The sequence below is a fragment of the Pholcus phalangioides genome, unplaced genomic scaffold (genome assembly GCF_987345545.1).
Source record: "Pholcus phalangioides strain wild (caught in Gottingen) unplaced genomic scaffold, Ppha-v1.0 ptg000010l_1, whole genome shotgun sequence".
In the NCBI taxonomy this organism is placed as follows: Eukaryota; Metazoa; Arthropoda; class Arachnida; order Araneae; family Pholcidae; genus Pholcus; species Pholcus phalangioides.
In genome coordinates this window covers 31,548,133-31,567,396 of record NW_028301603.1, presented here as the reverse complement: position 1 = coordinate 31,567,396, position 19,264 = coordinate 31,548,133, and positions in this window count along the sequence as shown.

Sequence of the window (19,264 nt, the reverse complement as noted above, 5' to 3'; positions counted from 1 at the left end):
GTTAAACAACACAGGGCGAGATGGTCTTAACTACAGTTCTATACAGTTCGTAGTAGTTGTAACTACACTCCTCTACTCACAATAGAATAAATCTATCGACCGGTGTTGTCTTACGATTTGATTAGGGTTGACTCGAAACTGGTACAAAGCATTCAGGATGTCCAACAGAAGTATTGGCAGTAACAGCAGAACCATCATCAGCAGGTTCAGGTGCAGTCTCTGAACTACTTGAATCCTTAGCAAAAGGAGGCAGCAAGAATTGAAAGTCCACATAGTACTCAGAAGATGGAATTGTAGGATGTTTCTCTGAAGCATGATCTTTTCTCATTTGGTTTTGACGTTTCCATTCTCCCCAATTCGTCTGAACCAAATGCATCGTTTGACCAAGATGCTTGAGGACATTGGCACTAACCCGCTTAGGACCACTCGAATAGTTCTTAAAAAACATTCTGCTGTTGATGCTGAACTTGTGGGTAGTACTGTCTTGTGACCTTAAGTGCAATGTTCTTATCCTTTGCAGGGAATAATAGGGAGAGCAGATTTCCAGGCTGCCTGCCATGCAATAGTTCCACAGGAGACTTATCACAATCAGGTTTGGGTGTTATCAGAAGCTTTTGGAGTGCTTCTGACTTGCAGTCTCCGCCCTGCACAGCTTTTTTCATACTTCTTTGAATGTCCTAACGAAACGTTCAGCTTCTCCATTAGAGGCAGAATGAAATGGAGCAGTAGTAAGAGCTCAATACCATTCAATTTGCAAAATTTTTCAAAAACTTTACTAGTAAATTGTGTGCCATTGTCTGACACAAGAGTGATTGGCAATACTTCAATGACAAACACCTTCAAAGCTTCAACAGTCACTTCTGAAGTAGTAGATTTCATCTCAATGACATAAGGAAAATTGGAGTATTCATCAACTCTGATAACTCACATGGAATTTTGGAAGGGACCCGCAAAGTCTATATGAATTCTGTACCAAGGACCATTTGGATTTGGCTGATCGTGGAACATCGCTCTCGGACTAGCTTCCCAGCATTGGCATGATTGGCATTGGTTTACAGTGTTTTCAATCTGCTGTTCGATTTGTGGGAACCGGCAATATCTTCGACCCATCCATCTGCTTCATTCGAACCATTCCCACCAATGACCAATGTGAAGAGTCTTGAGAACTGAACTTTGCGCTTTGGAATGATTACACGAAGACATTCAGTTTGAAGTAACAAAATACCTTGGTTGATGGTGAGTGAATTTTTTCTTAAAAAGTATTGTTTCACATCCTCATTGCTCACAGGCAAGTCTTTAGGCCAACCATCTTGAATATAATGGAGAACCTTTTTTAGAGTCTTATCCCTATCACAGTTGCTTCGCAGTCGACCGGATAATGAGTAATGTATTCATCCCATTTTGAACATGAAAACCGGACACACCTCCACGTTAATATGTTCAAATGGATGAATACATTTCTCATTATCTGGGTGACTACAAAGCAACACATGCAGTAACAGATAGGGACAGGATTCTAGAAAAGGTTCTCATCCATTTGAATACTGTGGCATGCATTCTGCGATTTGTCGAATTGTAGATCTGAGCCAACCGGAAGTCTTGAGCTGTGGATGTGGAAGCTCACTCTGTTCTCGTGAGCTGTGGATATAAGCGTACCCAACCAGATATACCTTGTCTAACTAGAGCAAGGGAACTGCTTGTTACCAAAATTTGAAAACCACTGCTCCATATCTTTGAAAGAAACTTACGCCTTAGAAAATGTCATAAAAGTTTATTCCAGGCTTTTCTGCATTTAAAACTCATATCTGCGATTGCAGGGCTATTACTGGGTGTCCCCATGTAAATGTTTCTCCACAGAGAAGAGTCAAACCCTCAAATGCAAAAGTTATCTTAATGCTAAACTTTATACATCTGCTGCTACTTCTTTCTCAGAGAGATGTCTGGAGCTAATGGTTACGAAATGCCTCATTTCATGTTATTTTCTTGTATTTATATATCATCAGCTGTAATATTACCTCGTGTGTAATGTTATATTTTTGATATTGGTTTCTTTTGTTGTTTGTTATACGGTTAGTTTTGCTTTTTCTGGACTGAAAAATGGTTTCAGGACAGACTCAATGTGACGAGTACTCCTTAGGATTCCAAATGTATTGTTTTCAGTGCATGTTTTTTGCGGTTTTTTTGCGCGAAAATTTTCATAACCTTTGGGTTTCATGGTTGAATTTTGTCTGACGCATGTTTGTTGTTTTCTTATTTGCGTAACGACCGAGGGGCCAATGATTTCTTTTTATTATTATTATTGTAATTACGGAATTTTGATTATAATGATGATGAGATGTCGCTTTGCTATTACATCGTTCATTGCACAATTTGAATTTGTCCTCGAAGAAAAAAAAAAGATTTCCCCTTCCCCCTTTGAGGCTAGAAGTTGCTTTTGTAGTCATTTTGAATTTTGATTTTTTTAAATTGAAGCATACATATATATATATTAAAGTTTGTCTGTAATTTACTTTTTGTGTGACTCTTTTTTTGCTTTGCTTTTTCACAACCTTAAGTAAAAAACATGACAAAACTAAAAATTGCCTCAACAGCTACTTATCATACATGTATCATACAAGGTATCAAACCACTTGGACCAGGGGCCCATGATGCTCTTAAGACGGCACTGCCTGGGAGCCGCACCAAAGGTCTCAGTCTAGAATGTCCTACTGCGGGATATGGGGACATGGGCTTCCGTGCCGTGCCCGGTTGAACTTATGATTGGTACTCACGAGGTTGGAGCCCAGTAAGCGAATTTCTATATTCACGAATCAAGAACTTTTATTATAACCATCACCAGACAAAAAGCACCCATATATTTCCTTAACTGAAATAATCATGATGCTAATGATTGAATCATGGAGTGTCCACCTGAGTTGTCTGCAGGGACGCCGGAACATATATGCTCCTGTTGCTAAAGCAACACCAATCATTTGAATGGTATTACTCAGCAACACCAATCATCATTCAAATATAGCTCACCCCCCACCCCCACCCCAGTTCGGTTGATGGGAGATTTACCAAAAACGGGACATGTTTTTTGAATGTGTGACGTTTGGTCTTCATACATATCTAAATGACAATATGTTCATTACTCGAGCAATACCAAACATTTTTGACTTCCGGCGTCCCTGGTTGTCTGTGAATATCTTTTTGCCGCTGTGGTGGTCGAGTGGTTATAGTGCCGGACTCGTGATGCGAGGATCCGGGTTCGAACCCCACAGTGGTGGTCGGCTGAAGTTGGTTTTCTGTGGTTCCCAACTTCAAGGCGCAAATGCGAGCCGATCTCCCCGTTAAAAAGTCTCGCCACAGAGAGCAACAGTCCTACAACGGTAAATCATTCAACCATAACACTTCACTCATAGTTAGTAAAACTGGGGGCAGATGACAGCACTACACATAACAAGCATTACACAGAAAACAAAACTTTACGTCAGGTTGCACTACACGTACACGCACATTCCCGCATGTATCGATTCGTTGGGGGGTTCCACGGGGGGGGGTGTGGTGTAGCAGTAGTAGGTAGGGGCTCGGGGATCCATGATGCAGCCACCTCGTTGGGCAATTTGCCTGTTGTGGCGTTGTATTTGTATTTGTATTTTGAGTACGAAATCAAGCAACTATCCTCAATGATTTCAATGATCATTATGATCGCTACAAGGGTAGGGCTGACAGGGCTCTGGCACGGGAGAAACCTCATTGTTTTTTTTACACTATAATTTCACTTTAGAGGAGGCCCCCACCAAAGGTCTCGGTCTTGAGGGGCCATGGATGGGGAGGAGTGGCATGATGAGCACTGAGATGCTCGCGATAAAAGGAAAAAATTTATTCTTTTACGAAATGTGCTCTTTAACTTTTGACTGTAAGACAGCTGGTAGATATTCATTATATCGGCCATATTTCATTGCGAAAATTACAGAAAATCAGGACCTATGTACCGGAAAATATTGGACATTGCCCAGTTGTGAACAAAATTCTTAATTTATTGTTTAAAATATTTTTATTAAAATAAATTTATAATAAATAAATAAATAATTCAAAATTTTTATTACCAAGAAAAGTGTGAAAAAAACCTCTCTTTTGCGGTCATCGGCAAGACAAAAAAAATTCTTCCATGAAAGAGGAGTGACCATTAATAAGGGGTTTGAAATGCGTGCTTTTATTATACGAAGGGGAAATTATTATTTTGCCGTAAAAGAGGGGTGACCACATCGGAGGGGTATCCGTTAAGAGGCGTTTTACTGTGTATACATATAGGCTAACAAATTTGGGGGCTTCATAAAACATGGAGCCGTGGACAAGTGTCCCTGTTGCCCATGCAGAAATCGTACCCTGGGATCAAGCTAGCTCAGAATTCAAACTTTATAAACGATCCCTTTTGGCATGGATCGCGCACAGACATCCATTCCGCGCATCTTGGGCATGTCCACGAGAAGAGACCGATGTCCCTCTTTGGTTTCACACCTTGAAAAAAAATTTGAAATGTTTTTACGGTCGAATATCCTTTCTTTTTCGTTGAAATATGTACGAGAGAACCTAGAAAAACACTTTTATAAATATTATTCTGCTACGTCATCCTTCTCCCGAATCCCAGGGTTTTTTTTTAATTTTTGCAATATATATAGAGAGAAGGGATTCCCTTAAAAGAGAGTGGGGGGGGGGTGCCGTCATAACTCTGCTGACAGGTGCTCTTGACAAGGGAATGTGTGAGATCCAAAATATTGCTTCCGTCTCGAGTTTTCATTTCTTGTAAATTTTATGCACCTCTCCTCCCTCTTCTCCCTCTTCACATGTCACATATCTTACATGAAAATTTCTTTTTTCCCTTCTTATATTTTAAGAAGAAAAATGTTTTTTTCCGTCATGGAAATACGGAAAAAAAAAATTTAATGTATTCCTCGGATATTTATTTTCTTGAAAGGATCAGCAACAAGTCGGATGTTTTTTCGTGAATCTTGGTACCATCGATTCGTAGATATAGAATGAATCACGGATATATGTTCTTATCACACACACACACACAGACCTGCAAACCTTCAGGAAGTGAAAATCCCGAAATTTCCTTAGGGGCCATTCAAGTATTACGTAAGCAGATTTTTAACCCCCTCCCCTCCTTGTCAGTGAAACACTGACCCCCCCCCCCCACTGTCAGCAAAGTTTCGTCAGTAGCTTAGAATATTTCATATCTTCAAAATGGGGTGGTTGATGACGTAAGCAACCTTCAGACCCCCCTCCCCCTTTTCATTAAAAGTCAGCAAATCCGAATCCCCCCCGATGCTATAAAGTAATACGTAAGGTAACATTATCACAGCAAGGTGCTGAAATTCAGAATTGGATATTGTCAAATAGTCTTTTTGCCAATTTCTTAGTGTGGTGGCCGCTGTGGTGGTCGAGTGGTTATAGTGCCGGACTCGTGATGCGAGGATCCGGGTTCGAACCCCACAGTGGTGGTCGGCTGAAGTTGGTTTTCTGTGGTTCCCAACTTCAAGGCGCAAATGCGAGCCGATCTCCCCGTTAAAAAGTCTCGCCACAGAGAGCAACAGTCCTACAACGGTAAATCATTCAACCATAACACTTCACTCATAGTTAGAAAAACTGGGGGCAGATGGCAGCACTACACATAACAAGCATCACACAGAAACAAACTTTACGTCAGGTTGCACTACACGTACACGCACATTCCCGCAGGTACCGATTCGTTGGGGTTCGTTGGGGGGGTTCCGCGGGGGGGGGTGCATGTGTGGTGTAGCAGTAGTAGGTGGGGCCTCCAAAAAATGGCTCGGGGATCCATGATGTCTTAAGTCAGCCACCTCGTTGGGCAATTTGCCTGTTGTGGCGTTGTATTTGTATTTGTATGTATTTGTATTTGTAAGATGTGATGATGTTCAACACACGTGAGAGAATCGTTCCTAATATTGACATTTCTGACGAACTAAAGAAGCCCTGTATATCGCCTGAGAATTCTGTTCTGAAATCTTTCGAGAGCTATCAAGTTCATTCGTCCAGCGAATAGCCGAACAGGAGCAGCGTACAGCAACACCGACGTGTAGAGTATAATTTTATTGTGTATTGAAAGGCTGGAATGCCTGTGATATAAACCCGGCATGACCGAGGTCACAATTGCCTTGTGAATGTCGTCATCACACTGACTGGAGAAACTTCTCTTACTAAACCTCTTATCAACTATGTCACTATAAGGTATTTTACGTGCGTGACAGGGTAAACGTTTGTGCCTTGCGCCACAATATGAGCATAGAATGGTAAATCAGTCTTATTTGTGGACCACATAAATACTGTTTTATCGGCGTTTCGCTCAACATATGGGTTCTGACGCACCAGCGTTCGACCAGTCCCACCATTTCCTGTAGATTTGATAGAGCCTTACTAGGTTCGTTGTCTGTTCAGCATAGGGCACTATCATCAGAGTAAAGAGCTGTAAAGCCCTTGCGGGCAATAGGAAAATCGTTCACGTGAAAGTTATGCAGGATGGGACCCAGCACACTCCCTTGAGCAACTGAAGAACGAATGAGTCGTTTATCTGGACACGGGAAGTACGCGAGTCGAGATAATTGTTCACAAATGTAATGATGTTAAATGACATTTTCATGCAAATCATCTAAAGTCTAAAAATGTAAAAGAAAAATATTTGAAAAAAATCCTGTAAAATTTTTATTAAATAGAAAAAAAGTATTTTTTTACTTTCTATGAATGCTCAAAAGATGGCGCTACAAGTACAGTTCACCGCTAGATTTTAGGAGTACTCGCTGTTTTTTAATACAGTCGATTCGCAATAAGTCGAATTCCGATAATTCAAATGTCTGTTTAAGTCGAAGTTTTTTTACTCAGCGCCACAATTTTTTCCGTATTTTTGTGTTAGAATTTTCCTTTAACGTTAAGTTTTTTTTTCAAGTTCAAGTTTTCGGATAATAGACAAATTTAAAAAGTAGCATTTAGCAAAGAATTCAGAAATTAGAATGTAGCAATAGAATTTAGCAGTAAAATTTAGCAACAGAATTTAACAATAAAATCGCATTTAGCAATACAATTTAGCATTAAGCAATACAATTTAGTATTAAGCAATAGAATTTAGCATTAAGCAATAGAATTTAGCAATAAAATTTAGCATTTAGCAATAGAATTTAGCAATAAAATTTAGCATTTAGCAATAGAATATAGCATTAAGCAATACAATTTAGTATTAAGCAATAGAATTTAGCAATAAAATTTAGCATTTAGCAATAGAATATAGCATTAAGCAATAGAATTTAGCATTTAGCAATAGAATTTATCATTTAGCAATAGAATTTATCATTTAGCAATAGAATTTATCATTTAGCAATAGAATTTATCATTTAGCAATAGAATTTAGTAATAGAATTTAGTAACAGAATTTAGTAACAGAATTTAGCAGTAGAATTGAGTAACAGAATTTAGCAGTCGAATTGAGTAACAGAATTTAGTAACAGAATTTAGCAGTAGAATTGAGTAACAGAATTTAGTAACAGAATTTAGCAGTAGAATTTAGCAGTAGAATTGATAACAGAATTTAGTAACAGAATTTAGCAGTAGAATTTAGTAACAGAATTTGGCAGTAGAATTGAGTAACAGAATTTAGCAGTAGAATTGAGTAACAGAATTTAGCAATAGAATCGCATTTAGCAATAGGTGGGCGGCGGCGGCACCGTGGTTCACCGAGGGTGTGCCTGGTGCTTGGGGGCGGGCAGAGGTTCTCAACATTTTTTTCCACCCGCGGTGCCCCTGTTTCCTATTCAATGCTTAACTGCGAGCTCCACCGGCTCCCCAGAGCCGTTTAACAAAGAATATCTTCGAAAAACCTTCGTGCCCCCCCCTCCCAGCGTCAAAGCTGGAGTCGACTGATCTAATGTAAAGTATGTATGCATATATGAAATGACATCATCATCATCGTGCCTTCCCCCAGCAATAATGACCGTGCCCCCTCAGACTTCCAAGTCTATCTCCGCCTATGTCCGGCGGTGAATTTCCCGGATATAGGTAAATTGGATACATTTAACCACTTGCTGGGCCACACACATCAATATTATATTCTGGTCATAATAATATAGCCTACTGTAAGTTTAAAGGCCATTCCCTTAAAAAAAATACAAACAATTTTTGAATCGGATAAATTTCATTTTTAAGGGAAATATCGTATCTCTCTAAAACTCGATGTCAAACACACTTGCTGGACTTAAATCCTTTCAACGGAATCCTGTCTTGAGATGGCGTGTGTACACACAGAAGAGCCTGCAAGAGGACGATGTTGCTCTCATTTCCATCACGTTGGAAAGAGCCGCCCGTTAAAAACACACGTCGTTTTGCCGTTTTTTCTTCCTATTTATCAAAATATCCTCCCGATTTGCTTTGACAACCTTTTTTTCTGTCGAAGCGACAATCTCGAACCAATGCGCGCGAGAGAGGGTGTTAAATATATCTACATCGATATCCTGACATCAAACATCGCGTTATCAATAATTTCTTCCATATTTACGACATTGGCTTCCAATATATTCGTAAGTTTGGCATACCGATATCAGTGGCGGGTCGGTCGGATGTTCTGGAGGCGAAAATAATATACTATATTTTTTTCCGTTTTGGCCCCTCTTTGAAAAATATTTTCTTCTGGTGGGGGCTGTCTTATCCAGCAGACCCTCCCCCACCCCACACCCTTATCCAGAAGATAGACAGTTTCTATTTATCGCATTGAATACAGTAAAAACGGAATTTTTTTTGTAATGAGGAAAAAATGTTATACATACAGGATGGTAACTATCGCCCGCACAATAATTATAATTACACACGTGATTCCTTATGGAAAACTAATACGGAAAATGTTTTCAGTTTTTGATCTGACCCATAATTAATGAGTTATAAGTAGTATGAGTAGATAATGCATAATATCATTATTTCAGTATAGGCTGCAGCCTTTAATTTTTGCGTGGAATGTCTCTTTCAACTTTTTATTCTATTCAACACATCAGTGATCTTTAGAGGCCGTTCAAGTATTACGTCAGCAAATTTTTAGTCATTTTTTTACCCCCTTCCCCCCCCCTAATCAGCAAAAGTAAGCAAAATTCTGACCCCCCCCTCCTCCCCTTGTCAGCAAAATTTCGTCAGCACTGCCCCCACCTCATAACGCATATTGGTGGGGTCAGAAACGTACGCGGGAGGGGGCATAGGGGGCTCGTGAGCCTCTCCCTCCCTGTATAATACAGAATCATCCCGTATTCTACCGGACAGACAAATAGACAAATTTTCCCATGTTATTCAGCTGTTGGGTGGGTCGGACACCCCCATCACCACCCTCTGGATCGGCACCTAAGGACCACCGGGGGGAGCATATGGTATCAAGCTGAGAACCACACAACTAGACCTCTTCGGTTTTCCCCTACTTGCGGCCCTGATGGGCATTGGTGCTCGCGACAGGATAAAAGTTCCCTGCAGAAGAGTCGTAAGAACAGAAAATCGAATCCAATGACCATCCAATCGGATGGAGGAACAATTTGCGCATCCTCGGTACAATCCCAACCCCAATAGATAGACGCCCACGAAAGTAAGACAAGGGATAACCAATGGTGTCATGGTATAATTGCCCCACAGTGTCATCTTCCAACCCTAGAATGTGTACTCTTCACGATCCGTACGCATGCGCTGGAGCACGAGTTGTCCTTGTAAAAGAATCCCATAGGCTCATCCTCCAGATCGATATATTCGGGAGTGTCGGTGTATCTTGTCTCCGGCATTCGTCGAGACGGAAAAAGAGGACGATCCCGAGACGATCTGTCAACCACGTATTTATAAAAGTGATCGATACTGTCTTGGTGGGGGGTTACTAGAATTCTCACGAATATTCAGGCTGATAGAACTTTTTTGACTAAAAATGGGTCAAATTTTTGAGGCCTTAGAATTATTTCCAGGACCATACGCTGTACATCAGGAATACACAACTTCCGTCCCGCTGGCCAAATGTGGCCCGCCAAGGGGATTCATCCGGTCTGCGAAAGTTGTTTCGGCAAAAAAGAATCAATACACACACACAACACGATAAATACCTAGGCTGACCATATTTCTTTCATAAAAATATGGATATCACCGTATTGCAAGTACAGTTGCCTATTACAGCCAAAACATTTTTTCCCAAGGCAAGTAAAGTTGCCAGTTACAGTCAAAAACAGCCGAACAAATTGTTAAAGGTCAGTCAAGTAGCAAATTACAACGAAATGTTGTCAAAAGCAAGTAAATTTGCCAGTTACTGACGGAGAAATCACTAAAGGCGAGTAAATTTGTCAGTTATAGCTGAAGAAATTGTCAAAGGCAAGTGAAGTTGCCAGTTACTGACGAAGTGAAATTGTCAATTACAGCGAAAAATTGTTAAAGGCCCACATACAGAAGTAAAGTTGCCAACAATTGCTGAAAAATCATCAGTCGCGGAAATGATGAATGAAAATCACTAAAGGCGAGTAAATTTGCCAGCTATAGCTAAAGAAATTATCAAAGGCAAGTGAAGTTGCCAATTACAGCCAAAAAATTGTCAAAAGCAAAAATAAAGTTATCAATTACAGCGAAATACTTTCAAAGGCGAATAAAATTGCCAGTTACGGCCAAAGAAATTGTTGAAAGCATGTAAAGTTGCAATAACAGCCAAGAAATTCTCAAAGACAAGTAAAGCTGTCTGTTGCATCCGAAAAAACTCTCAAAGGCAAGTGAAGTTGCCAATTATATCCAAAAAATGATCAAAATCAAGTGAAGTTGTCAATTACAGCGAAAAATTGTTAAAGGCACACATACAGAAGTAAAGGTGCCAACAATTGCTGAAAAATCATCAGTCGCGGAAAATGATGGGCACTACGAGTCAAAATGTAATTTAAAAAAAAAGAAGGACGCATAAATGTTTGACAAATATGTGAGATGAATATATTAATTAAACTATAACCAATCACATGATAGAGAGTCATATAATTATCATAATATAATTCATAAGCCACGAAAACAACCTTATTTCTGGATTTCAAAAGTTCAACCAAGCATTGTTGGAAATGGGAAAAAAACGGTGCATTTTATGAAAAAGTCGGGACGGCCAAAATTATACAGATATATCCTGTAAAATACGGTTAAAATGGTCACACCATATGCACAAGTTTCCGGCCCGCGATCGGCATAATTACCGTATATCTGGCCCGCGGACTGAAAATATTGTGCACCCCCTGCTCATGGTCTTGATACGTGTGCCTATACGATTTTTCACAAATCCGAACCGAATTTATTTCACATAATTTTTCAATAAATTTCGATCATTGTCAAATTTTTCCATCACAATTATCGTAAGAAAAGGCTTTTGAAATGATAAGAACACGGAAAAATGCCGTGCACTATTATACCGTTACACTGGCAACAACGGAAAACAAGAGTGAATAGAAAACGGCCTCGAGGCTTTCACTCGGTGGCCTAGTGACGGTAACGAGGAGCGCGTAAGTAGCCTCGCGTTTATCGTATCACCCGTTTCGATCTTCACCCTTGTAATGTTAACTGCATTTGGTGCCAGGTTATCGGATTCCTTTTCAGATTGCTCATAAGAAATGGCGTCTCGAATTGCACCGGCATTATCCAAACGCCGAATTCTATTGAATCGATGTCTTTAAGTTACTTTCGTGTAGAAAAAATTAACACCAGCATAATACCGTATTCCAGAAAAAAATTAAATACTTGAATTGGAAGCGCCATCTTTGAGTCTAGTACTTTGCTACCAAAATATATCTCTAAAATTTTACAAAATTATAATTAAAGTATTTTTTTCAAATAATTATCATTTTGTGCAGTATTCCACTTTTTTGTCAATTATTTGCTGAGATAATTGACTGATTTTGTAATTGTATATGAAATGCGTTCTTGAATTTTGATACTTCACCTCCTTCGGACATAGCTCTACAAATTTCTGTGATAAGTAAGCCACAAGTTACCGAATTAATTTTTTCTAATGTGATCTCAATTAATTTGACGTACAGGGTGATTATAAAAAACTATCCCGACATATGGGCCCCTAACTCCCATACCATTCACAGAAACTGAATGAAATTTTGGCATAAGGTATTTTGATGTATGCGCTCAAGAATGATATGGAAAACAACAGTGTCACTCTAACAGTTACGGTTACAGTGAGAAAATTTCGAAAATATCAAATGGCAACACCAAGTTTTTTTGTATTGGAATGTGATCTCCAATGTGAGAAACCCTAAATAGCGTTCGAACGGCAACTGTAGCATGAAAATCACCGGCGGTAGATAGGCTAAAAGTGAGGACAACAAATAAGGACAGAGAAGCAGCGGGGATTTTCGTGCTACAGGTGCCATTCCAACGCTATTTAGTGTTTTTCAGTATGGAGATCGCATTCCAATACAAAAAACTTGGTGTTGCCATTTGATATTTTCGAAATTTTCTCACTGTAACCGTAACTGTTTGAGTGACACTGTTGTTTTCCATATCATTCTTGAGCGCATACCTCAAAATACCTTATGCCAAAATTTCATTCAGTTTCTGTGAATGGTATGATAGTTAGGGGCCCATATGTCGGGATAGTTTTTTTATAATCACCCTGTACATTAAATGGCTCTGATAAATCAAAAAATGAACTAAATTCACCTCAGATCATTTTAATGTAAGTTGACGGGCAGGCATCATCGGCCTATCCTCTATTATCATCGTATCATTGGTGTGACCGACTTAAGAAACACATCACACACGCAGCAAACCCATTGAACTTTACTTGCCTTAAACGCGCATTGTTTGCGGTAAACAAAACAGAAATAAACAAGATACTCATTCGAAAAAGACGAAAGAAACAGCTTTCGCCTCTTCCGAAACCCCCTCTTATAATTTTAATAGCGTTTATTACAGTCTTTTTCTTACTAAAGAATTGAACGTGTTACTCCCCCACACAAAGTGACCGGCGATGGGCCATAATAACCTCTGTTTCAGCCGATCTCGAAATCTTTTTTGCCTTTTTTTTACCTAATACGGTGGAAACTCGTTTATACGTCGCCCAGTTATACGACTTTCACGCTTATACGACGTTTCGTTCCGGTTCCTCTATTAGCTCCTGTACACTTTAATACTAAAATAACTCATTTATTCACGCAAAACCTCGATTATTCGACTCGAACTCCGAATCTTTTGAGAAAACGTCATTTACATATCCATCAAATGCGTACAAATTTTTCTATGCAGTGAAAACGCGTTGCTGCAACAGTTCTTGCATATTGTCACCGCAAAAGCTATAAATTTAAAGATCATTTGATAATTTTTGTCGCACCACGGTCATTTTCTGCACACGAGGGCTAATTAGACCGGGACCTCCATTCTATTGCCCATTCCGAACGGCAGGCTTGTTTTTTATACTCGTCGAGAGGTTGGTGCGCTAACCCCTCGATGGGGGACTCCCTGCGGTAGCAATTTTTTCTGCGGTCATGTCATCGTTTCTGTTGTACCCCTGTGTCAGGAAAGTTGTCTGACAAGGACGAACCGGGTATCGAACTCGCGACACCTCTAAACATCCTTTGGTACTTTAGACGAGTATCTTATCGACCTGGGGGGCTACCGTGCCCCTAAATTTAGAGATGATTGCTGACGTATACGAAAGTTAGCCAGTGAGCTGGCTGATGGCCATTTTGAGTTTGGAAACTTGAGTGATTTATTTGTTGCTTGTAATGCTGAAAAGAATGAAGGTACAAGTCGAGTAGAGTCCACAGAGGGCCCATCTGGGGAACCCCTCAATGACGGAACCAAAGACCCATTGGTCGGCGGCGCCCAACAAGAACCGCTTGGCAAGAGCTGTGGCTCGGCTGAACTTTGAAGATTGGACCGCGACTGGCCAAATGTCGCGTGGCAGCTGTGTACATTTGTATATTTTTGGTACATTTATTTGTATATTTTTTGTACATTTATTTGTATATTTTTTGTACATTTATTTGTATATTTTTTGTACATTTATTTGTATATTTTTTGTACATTTATTTGTATATTTTTTGTACATTTATTTGTATATTTTTTGTACATTTATTTGTATATTTTTTGTACATTTATTTGTATATTTTTTGTACATTTATTTGTATATTTTTTGTACATTTATTTGTATATTTTTTGTACATTTATTTGTATATTTTTTGTACATTTATTTGTATATTTTGTATTTCTGTGTTTATTTGTGTATTTTGTATGTGTTTATTTGAATATTTTCTATGTGTTTATTTGCATATTTTCTATGTGTTTATTTGTAGAACTTTAGTAGTATAGTATGTCGAATGAGGATAATTTCATTTGTAGAATGAAGATAATTTTCAATTCTTATGAATCATATTTTGATAATTATGGCCATAGAACTATTAGAATACATTTCAATTCACAGCGATTTCCCGTAGCCCTTCATTTCCTAACCATTTGCGATTTTTCGGAAATTTCAGCAATAATTGGTGGTTTTGCCGATTAATGGGTGCAGTTTTTTATTGACAATTAAATAAAAATGAATAAATAAATTGATGACGTCCCGCATTTTTCCATATATAAGATCCTTCCCGCAATTTACTTAATTAAATATCTCCACCAAGCAAAAGCGAATGTCTTTTTTCTAGAAATACATCTTTGTTCACTGAAATTTTTGCAATAATTAGCAAATTTGTCGTAAAATTTTTGTTTTTGGCTGATAGCTCGTATTTACGATGGCAATGTCCTATATAAGATATAGTGACGCCAAGTATGAAACTGTAACTTTTACTTGACCTCACAAGTACATTACAGGTATCAGTTACAACAATCGAACAATTTTACAATTGATTTAGAAGTAAATCATCAAGTCTGCCTGCTCCCCTCCGTGTACAGCTGAAGATGTCTGCCTTCGCTCTATCCAAATCTAAAGATGTCTGCCTCCGCTCCATTCGTAGTTGAACATGTCTGCAACGGCTTCATTTACAGCTGTAGATGCTTGTCTCCACTTCTTTCGTAGCTGGAGATGTCTGTCTTCTCCTGTGTGTATCCAAAGGAGGGAATGGGAACCACCGTGTACCTAAGAACAGCTTCATATGGGAAGAAACTTTCTCTATCCCGTAAAATACGGGACGATCACAAACTGAACTTGACAATTCGCCTCTCCCGTCACATCGTTCTGGATCCACGCCTGCCTCAAGTATGAATGAAATGATATTTTTTCAATGCAACTAAACACATTCAATTTTATAATATTTTGTATATCTGTGGGGGGGGGGGGGGCGCAGAGAAGTTATTTAAAAACAGAAAAAGAGTCTTAGTTATTTCGACTTGGACTCGGCGTTTTGAACGTCGTATAAACGAGGTTCCACTGTACCTAAACACCGATAGAAAGTGAAGATGTTTAAACATCGCACACGTAGAGATAAAGGTGTGGTCCGAGTAAAGGAAAAAAAAGAGAGAGATATTCCGAATGACCCCGGTCAAGGGAGGGTCCCCTGGCCCCGCAACGGAAATCGGGTCAACATACGTCTTACCAAGAAAAGATGTCAGAGATCATAAGGAAACCTACCTGACGGCGATATGCGTATGCATGCGCATTATTCAAAAGAAACGCCGAATAGACATTGATCTACGCTTAAAAAAAGCGAAACCATTTGAGTTTCGTTTTTTTTTTCTCTCTCCTTCTTTATTTTTGCAGTCACGGCCGACGCGACATTAGGTGTAACAATTAATATGTCGTAAATAGGTTGGTGCGTTATATAATACGCAAAGGTTGGGCGTTTTCACGAATTCCTCAAAGGTTGTGTTATACATCCTTCAGGAACAAGAGGATTTCCTGCTGTGCTGTGTGTGTGTGTGTGTCTCTTCACGTAATGCCAGTAGCCTATGTCTGAACCGAGTGACCATGTGGCTCATTTCGTAACCTTTTTTTTTTTTTTTAAACTCCTGTTGTGATGGCGGGTGTTGGCTCCGATTGCTAAACGCGAATGGCGCCCCCTTCACGAGGAGAAATGCGTGAATGTTTTCCATAATGTGTGGGAATGTGATCTAAGTAATGGTCATTTCAGTCAAAAAAATGTAAAGGTTGTGGAATTCTTTGGTGATGGAACGTTATAAACGGGCACCGCTGTGCAGCTTTGTCGGTTTGATCTCATTTCTCTGGTATACTGAAGCAAAATGCTCTTAATAATTTGAATACGTCCAGGACGTATGCCCATTCGGACTTCTCATAAATTTGAAGACAACATGATGACATAAACACATAAAAAGTGAAAGTTTAAGAATTTTATAAATACAGTCCACGCTGCTTAATGTAATCACATGTCCTACATTTTTGTTATTCAGCTATTGTGGGGCGTTTGAGTGGAACTGTTTATGGAATGCATATCACGCGAATTAAGATATTTTTTAATGACAATACTTTTCATAGATCCCTTGTGAATGTCTCTTGGAAGAAAGAAATTTGAATCTATTCAACTGAAAGAAACTGATCAAGAAGTGAAGGAATATTTTTCCCCTTAATACATATGCCTTCATAACACGTTCATTCCAGCATGTACCAATTCGTTAAACGTTCCGCAGAGGAATATGGACGAGGTGCACATGTGGTTTAGTAGTGGTGTCACATCAGGCGTCCCCACTTCTCCAGCGAGGGGAGCACGAGTCACGGACCTCGGCTAGTTTCTGTTTATACTTTTTCGGTTTGTTTTCCGTCCAAACTACTTCGAATCGTATTTCAGTTACGGGAGGATCCCTGGGAAGTCAAGAATCTTCAAGTTATCCCCGTTTGCTTTATTTCATCCTATACATGGGATTTTTACATGGGGTTACGCTCATTAGGAGGTCGAGCTCATTGCTAGTCGAGATCACTATTACGGGGACTCAAAATGTTTTAGTATATTAGAGTAAATGTAATAAATCGATTATTATGCATATTTATTATTATGCGATTTATTTGTTGATCATCTCCGTAAAAAATTGATAATTTTTTCCGCTTTTACCGGTGATTATGCATAATTCCCGAAGCATCGAAGGTAAATCTGATAAATGCTAAAAAAAAATGACATAATTTTACCTGTGATACGCCTATATCTCGAACTTCATTAACATTCGTTGATTTTCGCGACCACCAGGGTACTTGTATATCGGCAAAAGGGTGCTTGTATAATAATATATTTTATTACCACCCCGTAGAAGCTTATCGGAAATAGCTATATACCCACAACCAAAAACGCCAAGTTTTATTTACGCTACAGAATATATAAAAATTCTCTCAGTGTCGATTCCCCGACTGTAGACACAGTCTCAAAGGCGTGATGCCACCCAATAATACACAGTACGTATATTCCTCCCATATTTCGAGGCCCAGCCCCAGTTATTACACGCATCCCACTCGGATTTGAAATATCCACCAGCCTATATATTTCATTTCCCCATATTTTATAAATATCTTAATAATACATAAGCGTCGAAATGCCCTCCAAGCAGCAGTCAGAACGCATTTATGGCCGATAGAAACGGTATAAAGTGTGGCACACACACACACACGCACGCACGCATCTAAATCTGTTTGATTCCTCCGCACTTTTATACAGTATTAAAACCCACACTAGGGATTTTATGCCTCGAGAAACGCTTTCCTTAACACGGCAATAAAAATTTCTGGACAACAACAACAACAGAGACGTGGGCGCGTGTCTCAATGGCCACGAAAGAAAGAATTCAATTTATGAATTGCCAAAAAAAAGAAGAAAAAAACAGATATATTGAATCCGAAACAACGCAATAATTGTAATATAGCCGCGGTTTATTACCTACTCTTAACATTTGGTGTGTGTTATAGTTGGGATGATCATCGCTCGAGGGCGCTGCTGTAACGACCAGTTATGTTTACTTTGTTTTTTTTTCTTCTTTTTTTTTGTCGAGTGTTACGTGTTTAGAATATTAATGAGGGTTATTTAGAGTGTGTAATATGAAGCTCATGACTATACGAGAGGAGGAAGAATATATACGCGCCTATATCCGACGTGATGGACGAGAGAACGAAATGACTCGTGACATATGGAGGGTCCCTTTCTTTCCCAAAGGAATTTATTTCGGATTTAACCAGACTTAGTGTTTCTTCAGAAGGGAGTTCAATTTGGTTTTTGTGCAGTTCAGATTTTTGAATCGATGTAGCCAAATATCGCTAATGTTCACTTAGAAAAAAAATCGCCAAATTTAACGATAGAAATTACCACCAAATCATACACGTGGGACGAGAAGTCCAATTTTTAAATGAAAAGAAATCAAACAAGTGACATAAGAAGGTGCAATTTTGTAGTAAAATACTTTCACTTCACTCATAGTTAGAAAAATTGATGGCAGAGTACAACACATAACAAGCAATACACAGAAACAAACTTCCCGGTAAGGTTCACGTGTACGTACATTCACATTCCAACTCGTACCAATTCGTTAGAAGTTCCACCGAGGAATATGGACGAGATGCATCTGTGGTTTAGTAGCGCAATATTTATCATGGCCTAGAGCATGTTTTGTTTTGTTTTTTGATAAACTTAAGAAAAATGTTGAAAATTTCACGCACGTATGCCGCTGTATAACGGCATAACATAAAATGCAACGCAAACAATGCATAATAACGTTTATCACGATTTGCGTTACATAAAACTTTAACACTTCAATATCAGCACCCCTTGTTGTTGAAATCCTTTATATGTAACTCAAATCATATCATAATCATTAATTGAATCATTGGGCCGGACAACGGCCTATGTCGTTTTTTTCAAACTTTAGAGGATACTCAACAAAAAGCATGCACTCACCTCGCCATCGCTGAATCAGAGAAACACCTTTTTTGCATAGATTGCTGCAGTATAAAAGTGCTTACTGTAGGAACATGTAACGGAAAGTATATGGAACGTTACTCAGTCAAAAATCCGATTTCGCGAGAATGTAACATAGACCGTTTATTAGGCCGAACGCTTCAATTATATACTGTTTGTGTTATAATAAGAAACAAAAAAAAAACACTTGATCTCTTATAAAGCAAATAATGGAAAAAGTGTAGAATACTATATACATAATTCATTTGTTATAATATAGGTAATGTTTTCTTTAACGTAAAATACTGATTGTAAACCCCAGGGGCCACCGAATTGCCACTTGTGAGATGTTAATGGTGCTCCCTGGGGTAGGATGTAAATCTATTTTTTTTACATTCCGACAATAA